The following is a 27,346-nucleotide window of genomic DNA, read 5'->3' as shown; positions in this document are numbered from 1 at the left end:
TGTGGAACTTTTATCCCCATTAGACTGGAGCAGTATGTCCGACTTGACCATCCGTTCATTCACTCTGTGTCTGCGAGCGCTGCTATTGTTTTTTTCTGTAAGCCCCAAAGAAAATGAATGGAGTTGCGGTCAGACATCTGAACTGCTGCTGCCTTTTAAAATGGGGATAAATGTCCTGTCATGGATAAAACTTCCCCATTCTTCCGATCGGTGCAATTTCTTATAATCAGACCTAAGCTATCACCTATCCTGTGGAGCCCATGGATCGGTGATAACTTGTTTTAACCATATAGTCCATGAGCCGGGCCAGATATCGGTACCACCCGGAGTGACTAATTTTCTTTGGTATTTTTAGGTAGATGCATGTCTGTAGTTTATTTTTTGATATGATAGCCCTTACATATACGTAGCTTATTAACCCCTTCAGCCCTAGGCCTATTTGTACCCAAGTGCCTAAGCCAATCTGACCTGTGCCACTTCATGGGCTAATAACTTTGGAACGCTTTCACCTATCCAAGCCATTCTGAGATTGTTTTCTCGTGACATATTGTACTTCACGTCAGTGCTAAATGGGAGTCAATATATTTTACCTTTCTATATAAAAAAATGCTAAATATTCGGAAATTTTGGAAAAATCGGCAATTTTTTAACTTTGAAATTCTCTGCTTTTTACAAAAATACTGATACCCCCCATAATAGTTATTAATTTACACTCCCCACATGTTTACTTCATATTGGCATCATTTTGAAAATGAAACCTTATTGTTTTACGACGTAATAGGGCTTATAGTTTTATGCGCAATTTTTCACATTTACAGCAAAACCCACTTTTCAAAGGACCAAGTCACTTCTGAAGTCACTTTAAGGGGCTTACATAACAGAAACCACCCATAAATTACCCCATTTTGCAAACTACACCCCTCAAGCTGTTCAAAACTCATTTTTAAAAACTGTTAACCCTTTAGGTGTTCCACAGGAATTTTAGCAGAATGAAGGCGAAATTTCAAAATTTCATTTTTTTTCCAGATATTACATTGTAATCCAATTTTACCTGCAACCTAGCAAGGGTTAACGGCAAACCCAAACTTGGTTACCCTAATTCTGCAGTTTATAGAAACACCCCACATGTACTCGTAAACTAAAGTATGGGCACACAGCACAGCTCAACACGGAAGGAGCGCTATGTGGTTTTTGGGTGGCGGATTCACTGGAAGAAATCTAGGGGGCCATGTCACATTTGAAGGCTGCCTGAGGTACCCCCACAGTGGAAACCCCAAAAAGTGACCCTATTTTGGAAACTACACCCCCAAGGAATCTTTTAGGGGGTATAGTGACCACTTTGACCCAACCAGTGTTTCACAGTAGTTGGAAACACTTGGTTGAGAAAATGGAAAAAGTGCATTTTTTACATGAAGGTGTCATTTTAGGCTCATTTTTTTATTTTTAAGAGGTGTACCAGCAAAAAATGCACCCCACTATTTGTTCACCAATCTCTCCCGAACACAACAACACCCGATATGTTGTCGTACACTGCAGTATTGGGGAACGGCAGGCCTCGGAAGGGAAGGAGCGCCAAATGACTTTTGGAGTGCAAATTTTACTGGAAGAAATCTAGGGGGCTATGTCACATTTGAAGACACCCTGAGGTGCCCCAACACACGCACACACACTGACACATACACGTTCTGTGCTGAACAGGACTCTCCGGTCTTCTCTGCAGAGCTCCTATCTCCCTCTGTAGAGGCTGACACCTCCCAGGCTTGTGACTGATCACATGGCCGTGACATCACCACAGGTCCTGTAGTCCTGTACTGTGTGCTGCTGCTGGTAAGGAACTTGTGGAGAGAGGGGGAACAGTCACCTAGCACCAGCGCTCCCAGCTCTAAGAACGAGCGCCTCATGAAGGTGGGCCCCTGCCTCCTCCTTCCCTGCGCGGCGGCCTTTCCCCCCGGCGGCTGTATTCGGCGTATAAGACAACCGCCCTCTTGGAGCCATGTTTTTCATGGCTAAAAAGTCGTCTTATACGCCAGGAAATACGGTAAATAAAATTTTAATGTTTTTCTTTGTGTTTGCAGGTGTTTACTGACTATCTAACGGCATGATGGAAGTACCAGCAAGGAAGAAATCACGGATCGACTGTATCATACACTGCTCTAATGATGACAGCAATTATCTGGCGTCCCTTAAGGATTTGGACTCCTGGAAAACATTGCTTAGGGCTGCAGAGATCAGGCAGCATGAATCAGTCCTGGTAGCAGCTAAGGGCCTTGAAGAAGGAGAAATACCACACATACAATATCACCGTAAATGTCGTAGTATCTTTACAATGAAGAAGTCACTGGATTCTATCCTTGGCAAGGGTGTCAATGTCGAAACAGCAAGCAAAATCTCCATGAGGAAGCTACCGAGGGGTGCCCCCAGTGATAGCAGGGTGTATGCCAAAGTATGTATCTTCTGTGAGAAGTCAAGCAAGTACCTAAAAGGAAAACAAACAAGGGAGCCAATTGTCCAGTGTGTTGAGCTACGAGCAGATGAGACGATCCGCAGAGCAGCGATAAGGAAAGGCACACAGAGAATACTTGGTTTACTTAGCAGAGACCTTGTTGCTGCAGAGGGGCACTACCACAAGTCGTGCTACAAACTATTCACAAAAGATGATTCCCAAGTGGCCTGTAGGTCTAGTGCAGCTGAAAATCAGGTCGAAAGCGAGGAAGTACGCTACGAAGAGGCAGAGAAAGAGGCCCTTGAAGAACTCTTCTTGTATATAAGGACTAAATTGTTCCCAAACCCAGAAGTACTGCCTATGATAAACCTCACATCTAGGCTTGAGAGATTAATGATATCCCGTGGTATCATCCAACTGAAACCATCGACAAAGAAACATGTTCGACGAAAACTTGAAACAGAGATTGGGGAATCACTCCGCTTTCTCTCAGATGAGAAAGGTAAGCTTCTAGTCTATCCATGTAGCCTATCAATGGACGACCTTGTCCGGCAAGTACACAGCATGACAAAAGATCTGCAAGAAGCAAGAGCTGCTAACTCTGGAGATATCGTAGCCAAAGCAGCAATGCAGCTAAGGAATGAGATCAAGAAGCAAGATGTGAGTCAGCCATGGCCTCCCAATACAGATCAGAATGTCGTTCCTGCATTAGTCACTCAATTCCTGCAAACCCTGCTTACAGGAGATTGTGAGTGCCAAACTACCTGTGAAAGAGCTCAACGTCTTGCCACATCCTTCGGCAGTGACTTGGTTTTTGCTGTTACCAATGGAAAGACAAAGCCACCAAAGCACGTACTGCTATCCTTTGCAGTTAAGTCTTTGACCGGCAATACAGAACTGATTCGAACTCTGAATCGTCTTGGCCACTGTGTGTCATATTCAATGGCTGAGGAGATCGATACAGCCCTTTGTATCCAGAAGTTGGAATGTTCAAAGGATGACATCCCAATGCCAGCAAGTATCTACCCAGGTGTGTTCACAACCCTGGCCTGGGATAACATTGACAGACTTGAGGAGACACTAAGTGGAGCAGGTACATCTCATAGAGTCAATGGCATTGCTGTTCAGTCCAATGTTGCATGCTCTGTGACAAAGAAAGTCCTGCCAGATGTAACCAAGTCGAAGAAAAGAAGCATAACTCTGACAGAATTAATGCTACCGATATACAATGTTGGGCAGCGGGGAGAGCCACCCAGGATTGAGACTTCGAATGTTAACACTACCAAGGAGGTCCAGGATTCAAAAACCAAAAACCATATCTGGCTTCTGGCTAGAATGTCAGACCATGAGGATCAGACCACCAGCAGTTGGACTGGGTTCAACATAAAAATCCGCAGCGACATTGTAGTGGCCCAGGACACTGTAAGCTACCTGCCCACTATCAATGCTCCTGCAACAGCCATGTCCACTGTGAATGAAGTCTTGGAGCAAACACATGCCATCATGCAGACCCTGAAGCTTAACAGAATTGTGTGTGTGTTTGATCAAGCACTCTATGCCAAAGCTGCCGAGGTTATCTGGAAACAGGAGAAGTTCAAGAACATTATAATTAGAATGGGTGTCTTCCACACAATCTGTAATCTCCTCTCTATCATAGGGAACAGATTTCAGGATGCAGGCCTTAGAGATCTGTGTGTTGAATCCGGTGTAATCGCTGAAGGATCAGTGTCTGGAGTGATGGACGGCCGGAGGTACAACAGAGCAGTGAGACTACACAAGCTGGTCTATGAAGCACTTATGAGGCTTGCATGGAAAAACTTCCTTCCATGGCTAGAAGAAAACCATGCAAGGGACCTTCACCATCTGGATGAAACACTGAAGAACATCACAAACTTTCGCATCAGTGTGTCGCAGGGATCCTTCGAAAAGCTCTTGGATAATGAATCTTGCACACTTACCCTGAAGCTCTTTCAAGTTTATCTTGAGACCCTCAGAAATGAACAACTCTCAGCATTCTGGATGTCATACTTGGACATGGTCGAGACCATGCTGGCCCTGGTTCGAGCTTCAAGAGAAGGCAACTGGATGCTTCACCTAGGAGCAATCCGACAGATGATACCATGGTGTTTTGCCTATGACAAGGTCAACTATGCCCGATACCTAACCTATTACTATGCCACAATGTCTCGGCTGCCCATAGAACACCCAGAGGTCCATGAATACTTCATGCAAGGTGGCTTTTCGGTCCAGATCGGTAGCAAGAATCCTTTTGGACGAATTCCTGTGGACCAGACCATTGAAGAGACAATCAACAAAGACACCCAGACACCAGGGGGCACAAAAGGCTTCAGCCTCAAAGTTGGAGCTGTTTCCAGGTTCTACCTGACATCAGAGTACCGCAGTATGTACTTGAGGCAGCTGAGGGCCCTGGTAGGCCAACAATATACTGACTTCAGCCATTCAGACCTACAGGTGTCTAGGATTAGAAGAGATGAAGCCGATGTCCAATCTTTCGTTCAACTGCTGGAGACAGGTTGGGTGAACCCCTTCAACAAAGAGCATAATGGTGAACTTATCAGTTTGTCAACAGCGACTGTAGCACCACCAGATGTAGCCAAAGACCTTCAAGGGGCATACAGTATAGGAGAGGATGCATATCAAACATTCAAGGATGAGCGTTTGGGTACCGATAAGCCAACTACATTGTTTCATGACAAGATGACGAAGAACAAACTTAAAACGTTCTCTAACATCCAAATGAAGACACGCAGACAAGGTCTTGGCAAGGAGGTAATTTTGAAGGCTGACAGAAACCTATTTGGCCAGATGATACTTGTAGCTGAGAACAGAAAGCTACAAATGAGTGATGTCTTGACTCATCCCCTGGGTCCATTGCCATGGGCACTTGCCAATGGTGATGGGTCTATCCGCAAGACCAACAAGGCTGCCCTCGCAAGGGAGTTGGAGAGGAATGCTCGTCCTGCAGAAGTGATCCCCGAGCCCTCTGCAACCATCATTGATGGGATGAGCCTGGTTCAGAAACTGAAGGGAAACAATGCAACATTTGGCCAGCTAGCAGGCACAGCAATGAGTCGCGCTATCCATGAGGGTGCTAAGAGCAAGCGCATTGATATTGTCTTTGACGTCTACAAGGAGACATCCATCAAAGATACAGAAAGAGTCAACAGATATGAAGGCACAGGGATCCATTTCAAGAACATTCAACATGGGCACAACATCCAGCAGTGGAAAAAGCTTCTAAGTAGTTCCTCCAACAAGGCAAGTCTCATAAAGTTTCTGGTAGAAGAATGGAAGGCGAAACACCACAGGGAGAAGCTTGAGGAGAAGGAGCTGTATGTCACATGTGAGCAGCTCTGCTTTAAGATCACCAAAGAACAGTGGGAAGAGGCTGCTGACCTTAAGTCAAATCAAGAAGAAGCAGACACACGCCTCCTTCTCCATGCTCTTCATGCAGCAGAATCTGGTTACAAGTCGGTCATCATCACTTCGGAGGATACTGATGTCATGGTCCTGTGTCTGGGCATGTGCCACAAAATCCCATCCCACCTGTTCCAGAAATGCGGTACACAGAACCGGACAAGATTCCTGGATATCACCACTCTGAGCCGAACATTGGGAGGCAGCGTATGTGATTCATTGATTGGTATGCATGCATTTACAGGCTGTGACACCGTCAGTGCATTCGCTGGCCGTGGGAAGATGACGACACTCAAGCAGTTGAAGATGAACAAGACATACCAGGATGCCTTTCAGGAAGTTGGTCGTTCATGGGAAGTGTCTACCGAACTTTTTGAGAAGTTACAGGAAATCACCTGCCACATGTACCTGCCAACTACCCAAACAACTGAGGTAAACAGGCTCCGTTATCAGCTGTTCTGTGCCAGACGTGGAGTGGTAGAGTCAAGTCAACTCCCTCCTTGCCAGGACTGCCTTTTCATGCATGCACTGCGTGCAAACTACCAGGCTGCGATCTGGAGGAGAAGTCTGCAGAGCCAGCCATGGGTTGCAAACCCAACAGACTGCGGTTGGATGATAGATAACGACGGAAAGCTTGTTGTCAAGTGGATGCAAGGGGCACCAGCACCAGAAGCTATTATACAGCTACTGTCCTGCAAGTGTGTGCGGTCATGTGAACTTCCTCAGTGTACTTGCCTCAGCAATGGCCTGAAGTGCACAGACATGTGCAGATTACAGACATGCCAGAACAAGGGTACTGAAGACGAGCCAGTAGAACAACAGTCAGATTCAGAGTCCGATGTTGAAGATATTATGGAGTAACATATATATATATATATATATATATATATATATATATATATATATATATATATATATATGCACATGACATGTTCAGTGTGTATTTACATAACTTGGATTAAATTTTGTTACAAATGCTACATCTAGTCACTCCGGGTGGTACCGATATCGTCATATTTGGTTCTTGGCTCATGCTAAAATTCCTGTGGAACACCTAAAGGGTTAACAGTTTTTAAAAATGAGTTTTGAACAGCTTGAGGGGTGTAGTTTGCAAAATGGGGTAATTTATGGGTGGTTTCTGTTATGTAAGCCCCTTAAAGTGACTTCAGAAGTGACTTGGTCCTTTGAAAAGTGGGTTTTGCTGTAAATGTGAAAAATTGCGCATAAAACTATAAGCCCTATTACGTCGTAAAACAATAAGGTTTCATTTTCAAAATGATGCCAATATGAAGTAAACATGTGGGGAGTGTAAATTAATAACTATTATGGGGGGTATCAGTATTTTTGTAAAAAGCAGAGAATTTCAAAGTTAAAAAATTGCCGATTTTTCCAAAATTTCCGAATATTTAGCATTTTTTTATATAGAAAGGTAAAATATATTGACTCCCATTTAGCACTGACGTGAAGTACAATATGTCACGAGAAAACAATCTCAGAATGGCTTGGATAGGTGAAAGCGTTCCAAAGTTATTAGCCCATGAAGTGGCACAGGTCAGATTGGCTTAGGCACTTGGGTACAAATAGGCCTAGGGCTGAAGGGGTTAATAAGCTACATATATGTAAGGGCTATCATATCAAAAAATAAACTACAGACATGCATCTACCTAAAAATACCAAAGAGAATTAGTCACTCCGCTTGGTACCGATATCGTCAAATTTGGTTCTTGGCTCATGGACTAATAGAACTTTAGATGTAAAATACCGTAATTGTACATCCCAGTTATGGGGGCGCACAGTAGATGTACCGGAGCCCCCTGTGTATTACAGTCAATGATCCACTATAATGGAGATAACAACTGACAGATATTTGCATACAGCTGTAGGGTGGGCCCCCAGAGTCCATTCCCCTGGTGGGCCCTAGACACTCCAGTCCGACCCTGAATCCAGCTCTGGTAAAAATTAAGAGACCACTGCACAGTTTTATAAAAATCAGCTTCTCTATACGTGGAGCGCCCATCAAGGCTGTGGGGATTCTCGGTACGGGGCCGCTTCTTAAAGGGATGTGTCACGGCAGCAGTGACCCAGTCCATGGCCCTGGACGTCCAATAAAAGAGTCAATGAAATGGGAATAAAGTATATGGGGAGATTGTTTGTGACGCCACCTGTGGTACTCAGCGAAGAATGGCCGACGCTGCTTAAAGAGACTGCTGGGGCTGATGGTGATGCAGCAGAGTTGTTACAGCTCTCCACAGGTAGAGCTTAGTCCCAGGGCAGTTAAGGTGTTAAAGTCTATGATGATGAATGTAGTGATGCAGGGCAGGTGACGCAGTAATAATTCAGAGGACACAGCAGGGTGCAGTTTCCACACTTTTACTCACAGTCCTTAGATGGAGTCCCCAGCCGGGGTGCTGTGTCCTCCAGGTGTGTTTTCCAGCCAGCATTCAGGTATTTCGGGATACACTTTGCCAGAACCCCCTACTTATGTTCCTTTCCTGGCCGTCTCGCTGCGCTGGCTCCCACCTCTCCTGCCCTGCGACTTCACACACAGTGCCCCAAGTCAGCAGCCTCATATCTCGTCGGGCGACGTCCTCTTGATCCTATATGGCTGCCTTTTCATCGAATATGTGTGGATGTGGCGGTAGCACATACAGATACCATAGCCTCCGGCTGGCTAGCTGAGCCTTGTAGTTCTCCACTAGTCTTGGGGGCCAGTTCCCCACTGCAACCTGGTCACTCCACCCGACTATGGTCGGCGTGGATGCGGGCCCTAAGGGTGGATTGCTCGCTACCCGTGCCCCTAGGACCCCTTCTCTCTCTTCTTTCTGTCAGGAGCTTCTCTTTCTGTCCTCTGGTGCTCTCTCTCTGTCCTCTGGTGCTGGGACGAGCTCCTCTCTGCTCAAGTCCCCAGCTCCAACTGTCTCTCATGTTTCCTCTCTTCTCCTTCCCACAGACTCCCTAACTTTTTAGACCTTTCCTGACTCCTCCTACTATTTCCATGACAACTCAACTCTCTCCACCCACACCCTCTACCTAGTTCCCTCCAGGCCTATAGAGGTCTAGTGTTGGGTGCTAGTGTGTGGGTCCTGGGTAGCATCCCCCTTACCCGAGAGCGGAGTACCACACCTTATCTGAGGTGCAGTACCTCTGTGGCGACTGGACCTCAGAGGCGCCACACATGTCTGACAGCCATTCCATTCCATTGTCAGTTGAATTCCAACCACAGTACACCTCATTCTACTTAATGTGCTTCTGATTAGGTGATCACCTCAACCAAATCTTATTTAACGAAGGAAAGTATAAAAAACACTGCTGTAGTGTTCACAATCCTCTTGCAATAAGATAACCTGGATGGCAAAACAAGTGCTAGTAATATCCCAAAAGTAATAGGAATAAAAACATAACTTTTAACCATGCCAAAGGAGTTGAAAAGAAAAGTCTTGAGTGAGGAAAAGATGGGCTCAATTATGGCTTTACTGGCAGAGGGACACAGTGAGCATCATGTTGCCTCCATCCTTAAAATTTCTAAGACGGCAGTCCATTACAACAAGCTCAAGCAGCTGACATTGGGGACAACAAAGCTACAGACTGGCAGAGGGCGAAAACGACTCTCCACCGACCCGGATGACCGTCATCTTATTCTAATGTCACTCAGCAACCGCAGGATGACATCAAGTGACCTACAAAAGGAATGGCAAATGGCAGCTGGGGTGAAGTGCATGGCAAGAACAGTTCGTAACAGGCTCCTAGAGGCAGGACTCAAGTCATGTAAAGCTAGAAAACAGCCTTTCATCAATGAGAAGCAAAGGAGAGCCAGGCTGAGGTTTGCCAAAGACCATAAGAATTGGACCATAGATGACTTGAGTAAGGTTATCTTCTCTGATGAATCTAATTTTCAGCTTTGCCCAACACCTGGTCGTTTAATGGTTAGACGGAGACCTGGAGAGGTGTACAAGCCACAGTGTCTTGCACCCACCGTGAAGTTTGGTGTAGGATTGGTGATGATCTGGGGATGCTTCAGCAAGGTTGGAAATGGGCAGGTTAATCTTTGTGAAGGACGTATGAATCAAGCCACATACAAGGTTAGGCTGCCGTCACACTAGAAGTATTTGGTCAGTATTTTACATCAGTATTTGTAAGCCAAAACCAGGAGTGGAACAAATAGAGGAAAATTATAATAGAAACATATGCACCACTTCTGCTTTTATCACCCACTCCTGGTTTTGGCTTACAAATACTGATATGGGGGGGCGTGGTTTGCAGGGGACAGGAGCGGATGTGCTTCTGCATAGCTCCTGATAATCCCCTAGTTTCAGCTACTTCAGCTTACTTATTTGGGGTATATTTGGTCCTAAAACCTGTAAGAATATGCCTGGACTTGGAAATAACAAGATAAAAAGGTGACACATCAAAAAAATTTCCTTTGCCGAGACGGGGAGGTACCGGAGGGAAGCCTAATGGAGGCCTGCGTTCCCCTGAGGTAAAAGTGATTGGACATTTACCTCATAAATTGGATCACTGCCAAAATCCAAAGGTATCAAAGCCTTATAGATCTAAGAAGACCTGTCGGACATCTGTAATAAAAACTCCTGCTATAAAGGAGGAAGGGAGTGCTGCAAAGCAGTGAAGCCTGTCAAAGGAATTCCATTCTAATAGGATAATGAGAGAATCCTCAGAGGCTCATCATATACAGCAGGTCCCAGAGGGGAAGGTTATTTTATTTACACAAAATGAAGGAAAACAGAGAAAGGTTCTCAGGAATGACACTTCTCGCCGACCATGTGATAAGATAAGCAGAATACCAATACTTAAATCCAAAATTTCTCATCAACCATCTAATATATTGAGCTATAACACTACTAAAGGACACATGACTAAACTACAGATAAACGGGGCCAAGCGTCTACCTAATGGGAATGATGTAAGTTTGCAACTTGGTTATTTACCAGGAGAAGATACCATTTCTAATTCCATACATATTACCAGAGACTACAATTTGGAGAAAATTAAAGGGATGTTTCCCAATGTAACTTCCTGCTCTCCTGAATATGTTAAAGAAACAATAAATACCTTCTCCAAAGACGAATATATTTTATCTCATAAAGATTTAGAAAATAATTTGGATCAATCAAATGGGTCCCTCAACTTATTGGGACATTTGGAGAGTATTTACTCTGAGGAATTTTTTGAAGAGATTGATTCTTTTGGTTATATAGGTGGTTATTCATCCGACGACATGGATCCCGATGATATCTCATCCTTATATTCATATTCATTGCCTTCCTCAGAAGATTCAAAAAGTTGTGAAAATTCCGAAACCATAGGAGAATTTCCACAAAAAAATGATTCTGGTAAATTGGTAAAAAGAGAACTAGAAGGGCAATGCGCTTCTCATAATTCATTAATAGACAATATACGAGCCACTGAGGATCATCCATCAGAAAATTTCATGATCAACATGTGCAAGGCCCTTTTATTATCGGTGAAAATTCTAAGAAAAGATTCTATTAAAGATGACAACTCAAAAATATCTTCTGAAAGCGAAACAGAATTAGTTGATTCTACGCATCTGAATATAGCTAAGGCATTCGAGACTGTTAGCAAGAAACTTTTTAAAGATACAGTGCCTAAAAGTAGTATTCAACCCCCTGCAGATTTAGCAGGTTTAATAAGATGCAAATAAGTTAGAGCCTTCAAACTTCAAACAAGAGCAGGATTTATTAACAGATGCATAAATCTTACAAACCAAAAAGTTTTGTTGCTCAGTTAAATTTTTATAAATTTTAAACATAAAAGTGTGGGTCAATTATTCTTCAACCCCTAGGTTTAATATTTTGTGGAATAACCTTTGTTTGCAATTACAGCTAATAATCGTCTTTTATAAGACCTGATCAGGCCGGCACAGGTCTCTGGAGTTATCTTGGCCCACTCCTCCATGCAGATCTTCTCCAAGTTATCTAGGTTCTTTGGGTGTCTCATGTGGACTTTAATCTTGAGCTCCTTCCACAAGTTTTCAATTGGGTTAAGGTCAGGAGACTGACTAGGCCACTGCAACACCTTGATTTTTTGCCTCTTGAACCAGGCCTTGGTTTTCTTGGCTGTGTGCTTTGGGTCGTTGTCTTGTTGGAAGATGAAATGATGACCCATCTTAAGATCCTTGATGGAGGAGCGGAGGTTCTTGGCCAAAATCTCCAGGTAGGCCGTGCTATCCATCTTCCCATGGATGCGGACCAGATGGCCAGGCCCTTTGGCTGAGAAACAGCCCCACAGCATGATGCTGCCACCACCATGCTTGACTGTAGGGATGGTATTCTTGGGGTCGTATGCAGTGCCATCCAGTCTCCAAACGTCACGTGTGTGGTTGGCACCAAAGATCTCGATCTTGGTCTCATCAGACCAGAGAACCTTGAACCAGTCAGTCTCAGAGTCCTCCAAGTGATCATGAGCAAACTGTAGACGAGCCTTGACATGACGCTTTGAAAGTAAAGGTACCTTACGGGCTCGTCTGGAACGGAGACCATTGCGGTGGAGTACGTTTCTTATGGTATTGACTGAAACCAATGTCCCCACTGCCATGAGATCTTCCCGGAGCTCCTTCCTTGTTGTCCTTGGGTTAGCCTTGACTCTTCGGACAAGCCTGGCCTCGGCACGGGAGGAAACTTTCAAAGGCTGTCCAGGCCGTGGAAGGCTAACAGTAGTTCCATAAGCTTTCCACTTCCGGATGATGCTCCCAACAGTGGAGACAGGTAGGCCCAACTCCTTGGAAAGGGTTTTGTACCCCTTGCCAGCCTTGTGACCCTCCACGATCTTGTCTCTGATGGCCTTGGAATGCTCCTTTGTCTTTCCCATGTTGACCATGTATGAGTGCTGTTCACAAGTTTGGGGAGGGTCTTAAATAGTCAGAAAAGGCTGGAAAAAGAGATAATTAATCCAAACATGTGAAGCTCATTGTTTTTTGTGCCTGAACTACTTCTTAATACTTTAGGGGAACCAAACAGAATTCTGGTGGGTTGAGGGGTTGAATAATAAATGACCCTCTGAAAAAACTTTTCACAATTTAAAAAAAAAATAAACAAAGAAATAACATTCTTTTTTGCTGCAGTGCATTTCACACTTCCAGGCTGATCTACAGTCCAAATGTCACAATGCCAAGTTAATTCCAAATGTGTAAACCTGCTAAATCTGCAGGGGGTTGAATACTACTTGTAGGCACTGTACTTTTTCGCACATAGCTGATGCTACACTCTCAAATATTAACCCCTCTGTGACCTTAGACGTACTATCCCGTCGAGGTGACCTGGGCCTATCTGACCCTCGACGGGATAGTACGTCATACGCGATCGGCCGCGCTCACGGGGGGAGCGCGGCCGATCGCGGCCGGGTGTCAGCTGCATATCGCAGCTGACATCCGGCACCATGTGCCAGGAGCGGTCACGGACCGCCCACGGCACATTAACCCCCGACACACCGCGATCAAACATGATCGCGGTGTACCGGCGGTATAGGGAAGCATCGCGCAGGGAGGGGGCTCCCTGCGGGCTTCCCTGAGACCCCCGGAGCAACGCGATGTGATCGCGTTGCTCCGAGGGTCTCCTACCTTCCTCCTCGCCGCAGGTCCCGGATCCAAGATGGCCGCGGCATCCGGGTCCTGCAGGGAGGAAGGTGGCTTACCGAGTGTCTGCTCAGAGCAGACACTTGGTAAGCCTGCAGCCCTGCACAGCAGATCGTCGATCTGACAGAGTGCTGTGCACACTGTCAGATCAATGATCTGTGATGTCCCCCCCTGGGACAAAGTAAAAAAGTTTAAAAAAAAATTCCCCACATGTGTAAAAAAAAAAATAAAAAAAATATCCTAAATAAAGAAAAAAAATATATATATTATTCCCATAAATACATTTCTTTAGCTAAATAAAATAAAAAAAACAATAAAAGTACACATATTTAGTATCACCGCGTCCGTAACGACCCAACCTATAAAACTGCCCCACTAGTTAACCCCTTCAGTAAACACCGTAAGAAAAAAAAAAAAAAAACGAGGCAAAAAACAACGCTTCATTATCATACCGCCGAACAAAAAGTGGAATAACACGCAATCAAAAAGACTGATATAAATAACCATGGTACCGCTGAAAACGACATCTTGTCCCGCAAAAAACGAGCTGCCATACAGCATCATCAGCAAAAAAATAAAAAAGTTATAGTCCTGAGAATAAAGTGATACCAAAATAATTATTTTTTCTATAAAATAGTTTTTATTGTATAAAAGCGCCAAAACATAAAAAAATGATATAAATGAGATATCGCTGTAATCGTACTGACCCGACGAATAAAACTGCTTTATCAATTTTACCAAAAGCGGAACGGTATAAACGCCTCCCCCAAAAGAAATTCATGAATAGCTGGTTTTTGATCACTCTGCCTCACAAAAATCGGAATAAAAAGCGATCAAAAAATGTCACGTGTCCGAAAATGTTACCAATAAAAACGTCAACTCGTCCCGCAAAAAACAAGATCTACATGACTCTGTGGACTCAAATATGGAAAAATTACAGCTCTCAAAATGTGGTAATGCAAAAAATATTTTTTGCAATGAAAAGCGTCTTTCAGTGTGTGACGGCTGCCAATCATAAAAATCCACTAAATAACCCGCTATAAAAGTAAATCAAACCCCCCTTCATCACCACCTTAGTTAGGGAAAAATAAAAAAATTAAAAAATGTATTTATTTCCATTTTCCCATTAGGGTTAGGGTTAGGGCTAGAGTTAGGACTAGAGTTAAGGCGAGGGTTAGGGTTAGGGCAAGGGTTAGGGCTAGGGTTAGGGTTAGGGCTAGGGTTAGGGCTAGGGTTACGGCTAGTGTTAGGGCTAGTGATAGGGCTAGGGTTAGGGCTAGGGTTAGGGCTAGGGTTGGGGCTAGGGTTGGGGCTAGGGTTGGGGCTACAGTTAGGGTTGGGGCTAAAGATAGGGTTAGGGTTTGGATTACATTTACGGTTGGGAATAGGGTTGGGTGTGTCTGGGTTAGAGGAGTGGTTAGGGTTACTGTTGGGATTAGGGTAAGGGGTGTGTTTGGATTAGGGTTTCAGTTATAATTGGGGGGTTTCCACTGTTTAGGCACATCAGGGGCTCTCCAAATGGGACATGGCATCCGATCTGAATTCCAGCCAATTCTGCGTTGAAAAAGGAAAACAGTGCTCCTTCCCTTCAGAGCTCTCCCGTGTGCCCAAACAGGGGTTTACCCCAACATATGGGGTATCAGCGTACTCAGGACAAATTGGACATCATCTTTTAGGGTCCAATTTCTCCTGCTACCCTTGGGAAAATACAAAACTGGGGGCCAAAAAATAAGTTTTGTGGGAAAAAAAAGATTTTTTTATTTTCACGGCTAGTTTCCGATATGGGGTCACTTGTGGGGGGTTTGTACTGTTTGGGTACATCAGGGGTTCTGCAAATGCAACGTGATGCCTGCAGACCAATCCATTTAAGTCTGCATTCCAAATGGCGCTCCTTCCCTTCCGAGCTCTGTCATGCGCCCAAACAGTGGTTCCCCCCCACATATGGGGTATCAGCGTACTCAGGACAAATTGGACAACAACTTTTTGGGTCCAATTTATCCTGATACCCTTATGAAAATACAAAACTGGGGGCTAAAAATCATTTTTGTGAAAAAAAAAAAGAATTTTTATTTTCACGGCTCTGCGTTATAAACTGTAGTGAAACACTTGGGGGTTCAAAGTTCTCACAACACATCTAGATAAGTTCCTTGGGGTGTCTAGTTTCCGATATGGGGTCACTTGTGGGGGGTTTGTACTGTTTGGGTACATCAGGGGCTCTGCAAATGCAACATGACGCCTGCAGACCAATCCATTTAAGTCTGCATTCCAAATTGCGCTCCTTGCCTTCCGAGCTGTCATGCGCCCAAACAGTGGTTTACACCCACATATGGGGTATCAGCGTACTCAGGACAAATTGGACAACTTTTGGGGTCCAATTTATCCTGATACCCTTGTGAAAATACAAAACTGGGGGCTAAAAAATCATTTTTGTGAAAAAAAAAAGAATTTTTATTTTCACGGCTCTTCGTTATAAACTGTAGTGAAACACTTGGGGGTTCAAAGCTCTCAAAACACATCTAGATAAGTTCCTTAGGGGGTCTACTTTCCAAAATGGTGTCACTTGTGGGGGTTTTTAATGTTTAGGCACATCAGGGGCTCTCCAAACGCAACATGGCATCCCATCTTAATTCCAATCAATTTTGCATTGAAAAGTAAAATAGCGCTCCTTCCCTTCCGAGCTCTGCTATGCGCCCAAACAGTAGTTTACCCCCACATATGGGGTATCTTCGTACTCAGGACAAATTGCACAACAACTTTTGTGGTCTAATTTCTTCTCTTACCCTTGGGGAAATAAAAAAATGGGGGCGAAAAGATCATTTTTGTGAAAAAATATGATTTTGTATTTTTACGGCTCTGCATTATAAACTTCTGTGAAGCACTTGTTGGGTCAAAGTGCTCACCACACATCTAGATAGGGTCCTTAGGGGGTCTACTTTCCCAAATGGTGTCACTTGTGTTGGGTTTCAATGTTTAGGCACATCAGGGGCTCTCCAAACGCAACATGGCGTCCCATCTCAATTCCAGTCAATTTTGCATTGAAAAGTCAAATGGCGCTCATTCCCTTCCGAGCTCTGCCCTGCGCCCAAACAATGGTTTACACCCACATATGGGGTATCAGCGTACTCAGGACAAATTGCACAACAATTTTTGGGGTCCAATTTCTTCTCTTACCCTTGGGAAAATAAAAAATTGGGGGCGAAAAGATCATTTTTGTGAAGAAATATGATTTTTTATTTTTACGGCTCTGCATTATAAACTTCTGTGAAGCACTTGTTGGGTCAAAGTGCTCACCACACATCTAGATAAGATCCTTAGGGGGTCTACTTTCCAAAATGGTGTCACTTGTGGGGGGTTTCAATGTTTAGGCACCATCTCAATTCCAGTCAATTTTGCATTGAAAAGTCAAATGGCGCTCCTTTCCTTCCGAGCTCTGCCATGCGCCCAAACAGTGGTTTACCCCCACATATGGGGTATCAGCGTACTCAGGACAAATTGTACAACAAATTTTGGGGTCTATTTTCTCCTGTTACCCTTGGTAAAATAAAACAAATTGGAGCTGAAATAAATTTTGTGTGAAAAAAAGTTAAATGTTTATTTTTATTTAAACATTCCAAAAATTCCTGTGAAACACCTGAAGGGTTAATAAACTTCTTGAAAGTGGTTTTGAGTACCTTGAGGGGTGCAGTTTTTAGAATGGTGTCACACTTGGGTATTTTCTATCATATAGACCCCTCAAAATGACTTCAAATGAGATGTGGTCCCTAAAAAAAAATGGTGTTGTAAAAATGAGAAATTGCTGGTCAACTTTTAACCCTTATAACTCCGTCACAAAAAAAAATTTTGGATCCAAAATTGTGCTGATGTAAAGTAGACATGTGGGAAATGTTACTTATTAAGTATTTTGCGTGACATATGTCTGTGATTTAAGGACATAAAAATTCAAATTTGGAAAATTGCGAAATTTTCTAAATTTTCGCCAAATATTCGTTTTTTTTACAAATAAACGCAAGTTATATCAAAGAAATTTTACCACTATCATGAAGTACAATATTATGTCACGAGAAAACAATGTCAGAATCGCCAAGATCCGTTGAAGCGTTCCAGAGTTATAACCTCATAAAGGGACAGTGGTCAGAATTGAAAAAATTGGCCCGGTCATTAACGTGCAAACCACCCTTGGGGGTGAAGGGGTTAAGGGGCATCTAACAGATCTTCCGATGTCACAGAAAGAATTAATTCCTCATACAAAATTTACGAGACTTCACACAATAAAGAAATGCAGGATCTCCCTACAATCTCAGATTCGATACGATACGATATGATACGATACACTTTATTGATCCCGTGGGAAATTATTGTATCACAGCAGCACAACTTAAATCATAAAAATCATAAATGAATTACTTAATTGACATGACAGTGGAGTTGACAGAAGAACATTATACATTATACATTAGAATAGGACATACACAACGAGTGAACTGAAATGTAGAGAAATAAAGTAGACATTCACCTTGATGATTTAACCCTAATGTTATTGTTGTACATCCCCATAGCAGTTGGCACAAATGATTTCCTATATTTTTCCTTCTTACACCTCAGTAGTATTAGCCGGTTACTGAAGGTGCTCTTCTGTCTCATGAATAGCTCATATAGTGGATGTGCATTATTGTTCATAATTGCCATACACTTTTTCAGAGTTCTTCGCTCCACTACCTCCTCAAAAGAGTCCAGATTGCAGCTGACAGCAGAGCTTGCCTTCTTGATAAGCTTATTCAGCTTATTAGCATCAGAGGCCCGCACACTACTACCCCAGTATATGATTGCAAAAAAGATGGCACTTGCCACTACAGACTGGTAGAACATTTCTAACATTTTGCTGCACACATTAAAAGACCTGAATTTCCTTAGGAAATACAATCTGCTCATCCCCTTCTTGTAGACAAACTCTGAGTGGCATCTCCAGTCCAGTTTGCTATCCAAATGGACCCCCAAATATTTGTAAAACATCGGAAAACATCCAGAAGGATATTACTTTCTTCAGAAACAGTCTAGCTAATTTGGAAGACTTCAAAAGGAAAAACAATGTGAAGATCAGAGGGATTCCGAAGTCGGTCCAAAACGTCCAGTTAAGGGATTACATTTCTTCCCTAATTTCTCATCTAATTCCTAACGCCAAAGGGGATAAACTTAATTGAAAAGACCTTTAGAGTACGCAAGCCATCTGCTCTTCCATCTGATGTTGCTACAGATGTTATTGTCTCATTTTGCCCCAACTGGGTAAGAAACACTCTACTGGGTATATCAAAAGAGCCAAGATTCCTCTCTTCTCCGTATAGTCATTTAACCTTTTTTAAAGACCTATCTAAAGAAACTCTGCAAAAGCGGAAATTATTTCAATCCACTACACGTGAGTTTCTAAAAGCCAGAATACCCTACAATTGGACTCAGTTCTCTACGCTACAAATTAAATTAGCATCTAAACTGATTACTATTTCTTCTCCAATGGAAGGAGTTGACTTCCTGAAATGTGTTTCCTCCATGGGCTTTCCTGGTCTCCTTTCTATGTCCAAATCAAACCAACGTCCCAAGTGAAAAGTACTACAATCAACATTTATTGACGTCGGTAACTTTATTATTCAAGTTCCTAGAAAAGCGGTATTCCATTTATTCCTCAATTCTGGCTTGTAAATGAACCGTACTTTGCCCCCACAAAGTCCTAGGATCACCTTTAGGTGATTCCAGACAGGACAGGCCCTTATATACATCATATGACGTACTTACTTTTTTATTGAGAAGCGACAGTTATATTAAGCTTGATACTGAGCTACATTTAATCTGTTTGAGTAAGCTACAGTCGTTTTCTGTTTGTGTAAGCTACAGTATAAATGAATGTCTGTCTTTTCTTTTCCTTTCACCCTTTTTTCCCTTACCCTTTACCCTTCACCTCTATTAAATTTATAAAATCAATAAAATTTGTTGGAAAAACAAATACTGATGTAAAATACTGACCAAATACTGCTAGTGTGACGGACGCCTTATCCTGGAAAAACAGTTGATTCCTTCTGCTCAGGCAATGTTCCCCAACTCTGAGGACTGGTTTTTCCAGCAGGACAATGCGCCATGCCACACAGCTAGGTCAATCAATGAGTGGATGAAGGACCACCACATCAAAACCCTGACATGGGCAGCCTAATCCCCAGACCTGAACCCCATTGAAAACCTCTGGAATCTAATCAAGAGAAAGATGGAAAGTCACAAGCCATCAAACAAAGAAGAACTGCTTATATTTTTGTACCAGGAGTGGCATAAGGTCACCCAAAAGCAGTGTGGAAGACTGGTGGAAAGCATGCCAAGACGCATGAAAGCTGTGAATAAAAATCATGGTTATTCCACAAAATATTGATTTCTGAACTTTTCCTGAGGTAAAACATTAGTATTGTTGTTTCTCAATTATCAACTTGTTTTTTTTTTGCATTATTTGAGATCTGCAAGCAATGCATTTTTTATGTTATTTTGCCCATTTCTCATTTTCAGAAAATAAATACAAAATTTATTGCTTGGAACTTTGGAGACATGTTGTCAGAAGTTTATAGAATAAAAGAACAAATTACATTTTACTCAAAAATATACCTGTAAAGAGAAAAATCAGACAAACTGAACATTTTGCAGTGGTCTCTTAATTTTTGCCAGAGCTGTATATGTTAACGTACATCATTCAACAGATTCAGAATCACTGTTTATTAGTGTTTCTCGGCTATGACTCATAGGGAGAGGTCCTCAGTGGCTTTCACTATTGCTTACATATGGGCGCAACACCTTTAAAAGGGTTACCTAGCTAATAATTTGGAGTCAAAATTACTTAAAAGTTACGTAAAAAAAAAAAGACAAAAGTGGTATACACCTTAATGATAGTTCCCAATCTGAGGCTTTTTGGGTCAACTCTGCTCCTACTTGCCGGTCCGCCTTGACATACAAGAATGACCACTCACTGATGAGACATGTCAACTTCAGGCAGGGATTGGCTAACTGATTAGTGGCCCAATATTTGCTCTGCAGGAGTAGGTTTGGGGTGAATGTAGTGTATGGGGCAATGGGCACGTAAGCCCCCCATAGATTGCACCACTTCACTGATTGACAGAAACATCTAAGCGGTAACACAGCAGTGATCGGTGCTAGCTCAGATCACTGCTTTTAGAGGCTGCTGTATAACACAGCCAGCACCAGCCATATATCCCTATATGCATCCAACGCACAGGATATGGTGAAATGGATCTCCCCTTCCTTGACCTGTGACCACGGGTGAAGTCACTGGAGACCTGTACGCTACGTTATGCTTTGCATATAATGCTCAGTCTAATTTTATTGTGAGTTCTGCACTGTTAAGTTTTTTGTCGAAACATTCGGAAAGCTGCTTGTATGCAACATTTAAAGAAGCACAAGGGAAAAAGCTGAAAGATGATTGTTATCTGCTTTTATGCAGTATTCATCACCGATATCTATTACATTTTATTTACTGCAATGTAGATATCCCCTATAAAAAGGCAGATGAAGAGTTATACTGCTGAAAGTGATCCTGGAAGGCATGTAATGCATCAAAATCTTCCATGTTCTGGCAAAAATTTAGGGGTTTTAAAAAATCTTTAGGAAAATATTTGCACATGCAGTAAAAGGAAAATATGTAAATAGGTCATGGCACGCGATCCGATGATGGCCAGGCCAGACTGAACTGGAATTACTGCATTCCGCGGTACTGTATGTTTAGATTGTAGCTGCAGTAATTGTACTTTTCCGACAAGGAAATAATCTGTGTGTCTTCACAAAAAGAAAGTGGGTTTGTGAATAAACACTTGTTTGGAAGGAAAGTTAATATTACAAAATTAATTAGGACAGGACAGTAGAGCAGTGTTCTCTCCATGCGCATGATTCTCAAGAGCTCCCAAGTCACCACTGCTCCCACCGTCTTCTCCACAGTCCGGTCTAGTCCAGGACTAAACTACCCGGCCTTTTTTCAGGCTTGTAGGGTGACTAGATCTCACATAATTATTTTCAGGCCCACAAAAATAGGGATCTTCCGTAACTCCAAGTAGGTTCTATCTACTGTCTCCCCAGCACCACCCAAAACTGATTCTCTCACCAGGCTGACTATTCGCAAAGTGCCATTAGATTTACTGACTCCAGGCTGACAGTATCTCACCTTCCAGAATCATCTCACAGCCCATAACTGTCCATGTCTGCTCCATGACATCCAATTGGTAAAGTATTCATACTGCTCCACTCTCCATTCGGTTCTCTCCGAATAGGAACATGTCATTACTGCCAACCTCCATTTTACCACTGCCAAAGTCTCTCCATGCAGGATGAAAAACTTGCTTCCATTGCGGATTAGGGCCCACGTCATGCAAAAACTCTCAGCCATCAGGTCTCGCACCTCATGCAAGTATTCTGTACTCACTATGGCTTCCAAGCTTCTCTGTCTTTATTGGCCTCTGCACCACCCGCTCCTGATAGCGTTGCAGCCAGATGTAACCATCTGGAGCCTTCCTAGTCTATATGTTTAATGGAAAAAACTTAGTGACAAGAAAAACTAATATCCATAGAAACCTAAATGGGAACTATACTTAAAACAAACTTTACATAAATCAATAATACTGAATATAAGAAACTTTGTGATACATCATAGAAGAGAAATCTACTTCCCTCCATCCAGCCGCTTCACCGATGCCTCCATCTTGTGCCAGTCATTACACTGGCTACCCATTCGCTACAGGGTCCAGTATAAACTCATCTCTCTCACCCACAAAGCTCTCCACAGTTCTGCACCGCCTTATATCTCCTCTCTCATCTCTGTCTATCGCCCTACACGTGCCCTCCGTTCTGACCTAAGACTAACATCCCCCGTAATCCGAACCTCGCACCTCCGTCTCCAAGACTTTTCTCGTGCTGCGCCACTTTTCTCGTGCTGCGCCAGCTCTCTGGAATGCACTTCCCCAGACGATCAGACTGATACCTAGCCCGGACCTATTCAAGCGCGCTTTGAAAACCCATCTCTTCAAACAAGCCTACCACATCAACTACTCAGTAAACTAACTTTTCCCTGTTCCCTCCCTCAAAATATTACTCTGAATCTGCACCCTACTATTCATCTGTCTCCACACCCTCCATGCACACGATAACTGCACTTGATACTTGACTATTGCACTTAAACACACGGGCTGATGACCGGATCATGCAGCTTTATATAAAAATCCCTATGTATTATAATTGCCAGACCTGAAATAACAAGCACTTTTCACCTATTGTGTCCCCCCCATTTCCTTGTAGATTGTAAGCTCGCGAGCAGGGACCTCACTCCTAATGTCACTGTTTAAATTGTCTTAACTTTATTGTCTGTACATGTCCCCGCTAATTGTAAAGTGCTGCGGAATATGTTGGCGCTATATAAATAAAAAATATTATTATTACTTCTTTCTCCACTTAAGACTATTCTTTTCCCCTCTCTCCACTTCCTAAACTTGTTATCCAGTCTGAAAAAAGAAAAGAACTTAAAGGGGTGTCCACTGTTAGGAAAGTTGGTGTAAAATACCTAAAATAACAAGCAACAGGAACTCCCCTTCCTTGTGCCCAGCGATGGCTCCCCACCTCAGCTCCAGTCTCAGTGTTCTGGTTGCCGCATTGATGTCACGCCAGCAGCAAGTTTCACCGCTCTAGCCAGTCACTGAAGTCAGCGGCCATGACGAGGTTGATGGCACTAAACGCTGAGCTCAGTAACTGCCTAAAGCTTATTGTAACATTACTGTGTATATTATCCTGTACTGTGACATCACTGTGTATATTATCCCTGTACTGTGACATCACTGCATTTGTCAATATTTGCATTAATCCTGCATTTTGATGGCGTTCTATTATCTTTTTACTGTACTATTGCTGTGTGCAATAATTAACAGTGTTACAAGTGTCATCATTATTATGTATGTGACATTCTAGTTTTATCATACCTCCCAACTCTTGAAGATGTGAAAGAGGGACAAAGTTTGCAAATTTTAGGCCACGCCTCTGACCACACCCATTCATAATTAGTCACACCCATATCCACGTCCCAACCACACCCATTTAGCACTGCTGATCACACTGTTTTATATACAATAATTATAAACAAAAAAAATATGGCCACACAGTGCTCCATACTGTATAATGACCCGACATGATGCTCCATACTGTAAAATGGCCACACACAGTGCTCCATACTGTATAATGGCCACACATGATGCTTAATACTGAATAATTGCCACACATGATGCTCCATACTGTATAATGGCCACACATGATGCTCCATAGTGTATAATGGCCACACATGATGCTCCATACTGTATAATGGCCACACATGATGCTCAATACTGTATAATGGCCACACATGATGCTCCATAGTGTATAATGGCCACACATGATGCTCCATACTGTATAATGGCCACACATGATGCTCAATACTGTATAATGGCCACACATGATGCTCCATAGTGTATAATGGCCACACATGATGCTCCATACTGTATAATGGCCACACATGATGCTCAATACTGTATAATGGCCATACATGATGCTCCATACTGTATAATGACCATACATCACGCTCCATCCTGTATAATGGCCATTGGCAACACATGATGCTCCATACTGTGTAACGGCCACACATGATGCTCCATACTGTATAACGACCACACATGATGCTCAATACTGTATAATGGCCACACAGTTCTCAATACTGTATAATGATCCCACATGATCCCCCTCACTCCTGTATGCATGGCTCATATTCCCCCCCATCCCATATACATGGCTCATATCCCCCCTCCTGTATGCATGGCTCATATTCCCCCTCCTGTATGCATGGCTCATATTCCCCCCTCCTGTATGCATGGCTCATATCCCCCCTGAATGCATGGCTCATATCCCCCCCTGAATGCATGGCTCATATTCCCCCCCCCCGAATGGATGGCTCATATTCCCCCCCCTGAATGCATGGCTCATAGTCTCCCCCCCTGTATGCATGGCTCATATTCCCCCTCCTGTATGCATGGCTCATATTCCCCCCGAATGCATGGCTCATATTCCCCCCCGAATGCATGGCTCATATTCCCCCCTGTATGCATGGCTCATATTCCCCCCCTGAATGCATGGCTCATATTCCCCCCCCTGTATGCATGGCTCATATTCCCCCCCCCGTATGCATGGGTCATATTCCCCCCCCTGTATGCATGGCTCATATTCCCCCCTGTATGCATGGCTCATGTCCCCCCCTGTATGTATGGCTCATATTCCCCTGCGAATGCATGGCTCATATTCCCCCCCCCCTGAATGCATGGCTCATATTCTCCCCCCTGTATGCATGGCTCATATTCCCCCCCCGAATGCATGGCTCATATTCCCCCCCGAATGCATGGCTCATATTCCCCCTCCTGTATGCATGGCTCATATTCCCCCTCCTGTATGCATGGCTCATATTCCCCCCCCTGTATGCATGGCTCATATTCCCCCGCGAATGCATGGCTCATATTCCCCCCCCTGAATGCATGGCTCATAGTCCCCCTCCTGTATGCATGGCTCATATTCCCCCGCGAATGCATGGCTCATATTCCCTCCCGAATGCATGGCTCATATTCCCCCCCCTGAATGCAAGGCTCATATTCTCCCCCCTGTATGCATGGCTCATATTCCCCCCTGAATGCATGGCTCATATTCCCCCCTGAATGCATGGCTTATCTCTCCACCCCCCGGTCCCGCTCCTGCTCCCATCTTGCATGGCGTGCCGGCTTATGTCCTCCTTCATCCCCCCGTTCCTTATACTCACCTGTCTCACATCGCACGGCCGCGCCGACATCCCCCTCACTCTGTCCCGACTCCCGGCGCAGCACCTTCTTCCTGCGTGAGCGGTCACATGATACCGTTCATTAAGGTCATGAATATGCGCATATTCATGACCTTAATGAGCGGTACCACGTGACCACTCATTCAGGACGAGCTGTGTACGCCGAGACCAGGCATTGCTGGAGCAAGGTGAGGTGAGAATCGTCTTCAAGGAGGGAGGGCAGGCGGGGGGGCGGGATCAGAGCGTCCCGTGCTGGACAGCGGGGTGAAGCAACAAAACCGGGACAGTCCCGCACAATGAGGGACGGTTGGGAGCTATGGTTTTATAACATTATTTTAACCCTCCGTCGGGTGCCCCCGAGTTCAGGTGCAGTGCCCCTGACAGGCACAGGTTAAAAAACCACCTGTAATATCTATTTATCTCAATTTCTGGGCTCTAAGAGTAATCATTGAACTTCATAGGGATGTATTAAAAGAGAGTACACAAAATCAGTTACAAAAAAAATGTAATAACCATAAACTTCATAAAACAGCAAGTACCCACATTTCACAATGAGAGGCCATTTCTAAGAAAATCCTCTTATTTGTAAGAAAATCCTACTTATTTACACAAAATATCCACAAACTTTGCATTATTTATTCACAAAGTGAGCAAAATAAACAATTGTAATGAAACCCCCCAGAAAGGCCCCAGCCCGAGAGGCCCTGAGGCCACACCTGCTCTCCGCAAAGATGGTGGTGAAACTGAGTGGGGGGTTCAAGCAGAATCTGAAGCAAGAAGGTACTGCGAGGGACGGGATCCCCTGGGAGGGGTGGCATCCCCTGCGGCCTTGGAGAGGAGGGGGAAACAGTTAAGTCCACCTTACTCTTTTTGTAATTTTTGTAGTGCTGCTTCCCACTTTTTGTTTTTGTATTTGGCAAGTATACAAATTATTTGCCGGGAGGCCTGTGCAGTGCAGCCGCCTGTTTGGAAAGTGTGCCGTTCCATTTTTCAAATATCTATGATCTATCTTGATACAGGAAAGATATATATCTTTGTACCGTGTTAGTCAGTAGATAGAAAAATATTTAGAATTGAGAGTCCTCAGTGGTTGATACCACTGAGGACTCTCAATTCTAAATATTTTTATTATCTATCTATCTATCTATCTATCTATCTATCTATCTATCTATCTATCTATCTATCTATCTATCATCTATTATTTATCTATCTACCCAAACATATCTCTTTTGCCTATATTTGAACCCCTAATTCCTCTTATTGTATCCATATTTTGAGAGGTTTTCTGTACGTTGCACTTTTATACTATATGTCAGCATTTGTATTTTGAAATGTTTTAGAGGATAACAGCAAAGTAAATTGACTTACAATTATTTGGGTTCCCACGTCCAGTAAAATCCTTCTCTGAGATTTAACGGCTGATGATGAGCCTCCCGGACCCCCACCCAATGTACTGTACATCCACCACCAGGACTACAAGTGATTTACCAGCCTTATATTCGTGCTTATATGCAAGTACAGTATAAGGAAGCAGAATCACATGCAGAGAAGTCTCCACCTAATTTGCATAGGGCTGCCAGAAACAGGTATTCAGGTGAGGTCACACTTCTGTAAGGTTTTGAGACTTATGCTGCAGTCATACAATTCTGCAGCAGAATGCTGAATATTATATACTTTCAGACCCTGATAATAAATTACCTAACTATATTCAGATGACAGACCTTTATAATAGACTAGACTGTGGCCCGATTCTAACGCATCGGGTATTCTAGAATATGCATGTCCCCCCGTAGTATATGGACAATGATGATTCCAGAATTCACGGCAGACTGCGCCTGTCACTGATTGGTCGAGGCAACCTTTATGACATCATCGTCGCCATGGCAACCATTATGACATCTACGTCAATACTGTGCCCGTCGCTGATTGGTCGAGGCCTGGCGACGCGGGATTTCCAGGACAGACAGACAGACAGACGGAAAAACCCTTA

The 27,346-nt window shown here is 43.5% G+C and overlaps 1 protein-coding gene across 2 annotated transcripts in view; it reads right to left on the bottom strand.

The window, feature by feature from the left end:
• LOC143793309 (uncharacterized) overlaps positions 1-26,859 on the bottom strand; it is a 56,260-nt gene extending 29,401 nt beyond the window's left edge. For both annotated transcript variants that reach the window (XM_077280171.1, XM_077280172.1), the window contains exon 1: positions 26,725-26,859. The gene's annotated coding sequence lies outside the window, so the exon portion shown is untranslated. The remainder of the gene's footprint in view (positions 1-26,724) is intronic.
• Between the last annotated feature and the right edge of the window lie 487 nt (positions 26,860-27,346).

The sequence above is a fragment of the Ranitomeya variabilis genome, chromosome 1 (genome assembly GCF_051348905.1).
Source record: "Ranitomeya variabilis isolate aRanVar5 chromosome 1, aRanVar5.hap1, whole genome shotgun sequence".
Taxonomy (NCBI): domain Eukaryota; kingdom Metazoa; phylum Chordata; class Amphibia; order Anura; family Dendrobatidae; genus Ranitomeya; species Ranitomeya variabilis.
The sequence above is the reverse complement of the archived record's forward strand: the minus strand, read 5'-3'. Positions and strand labels throughout refer to the sequence as shown.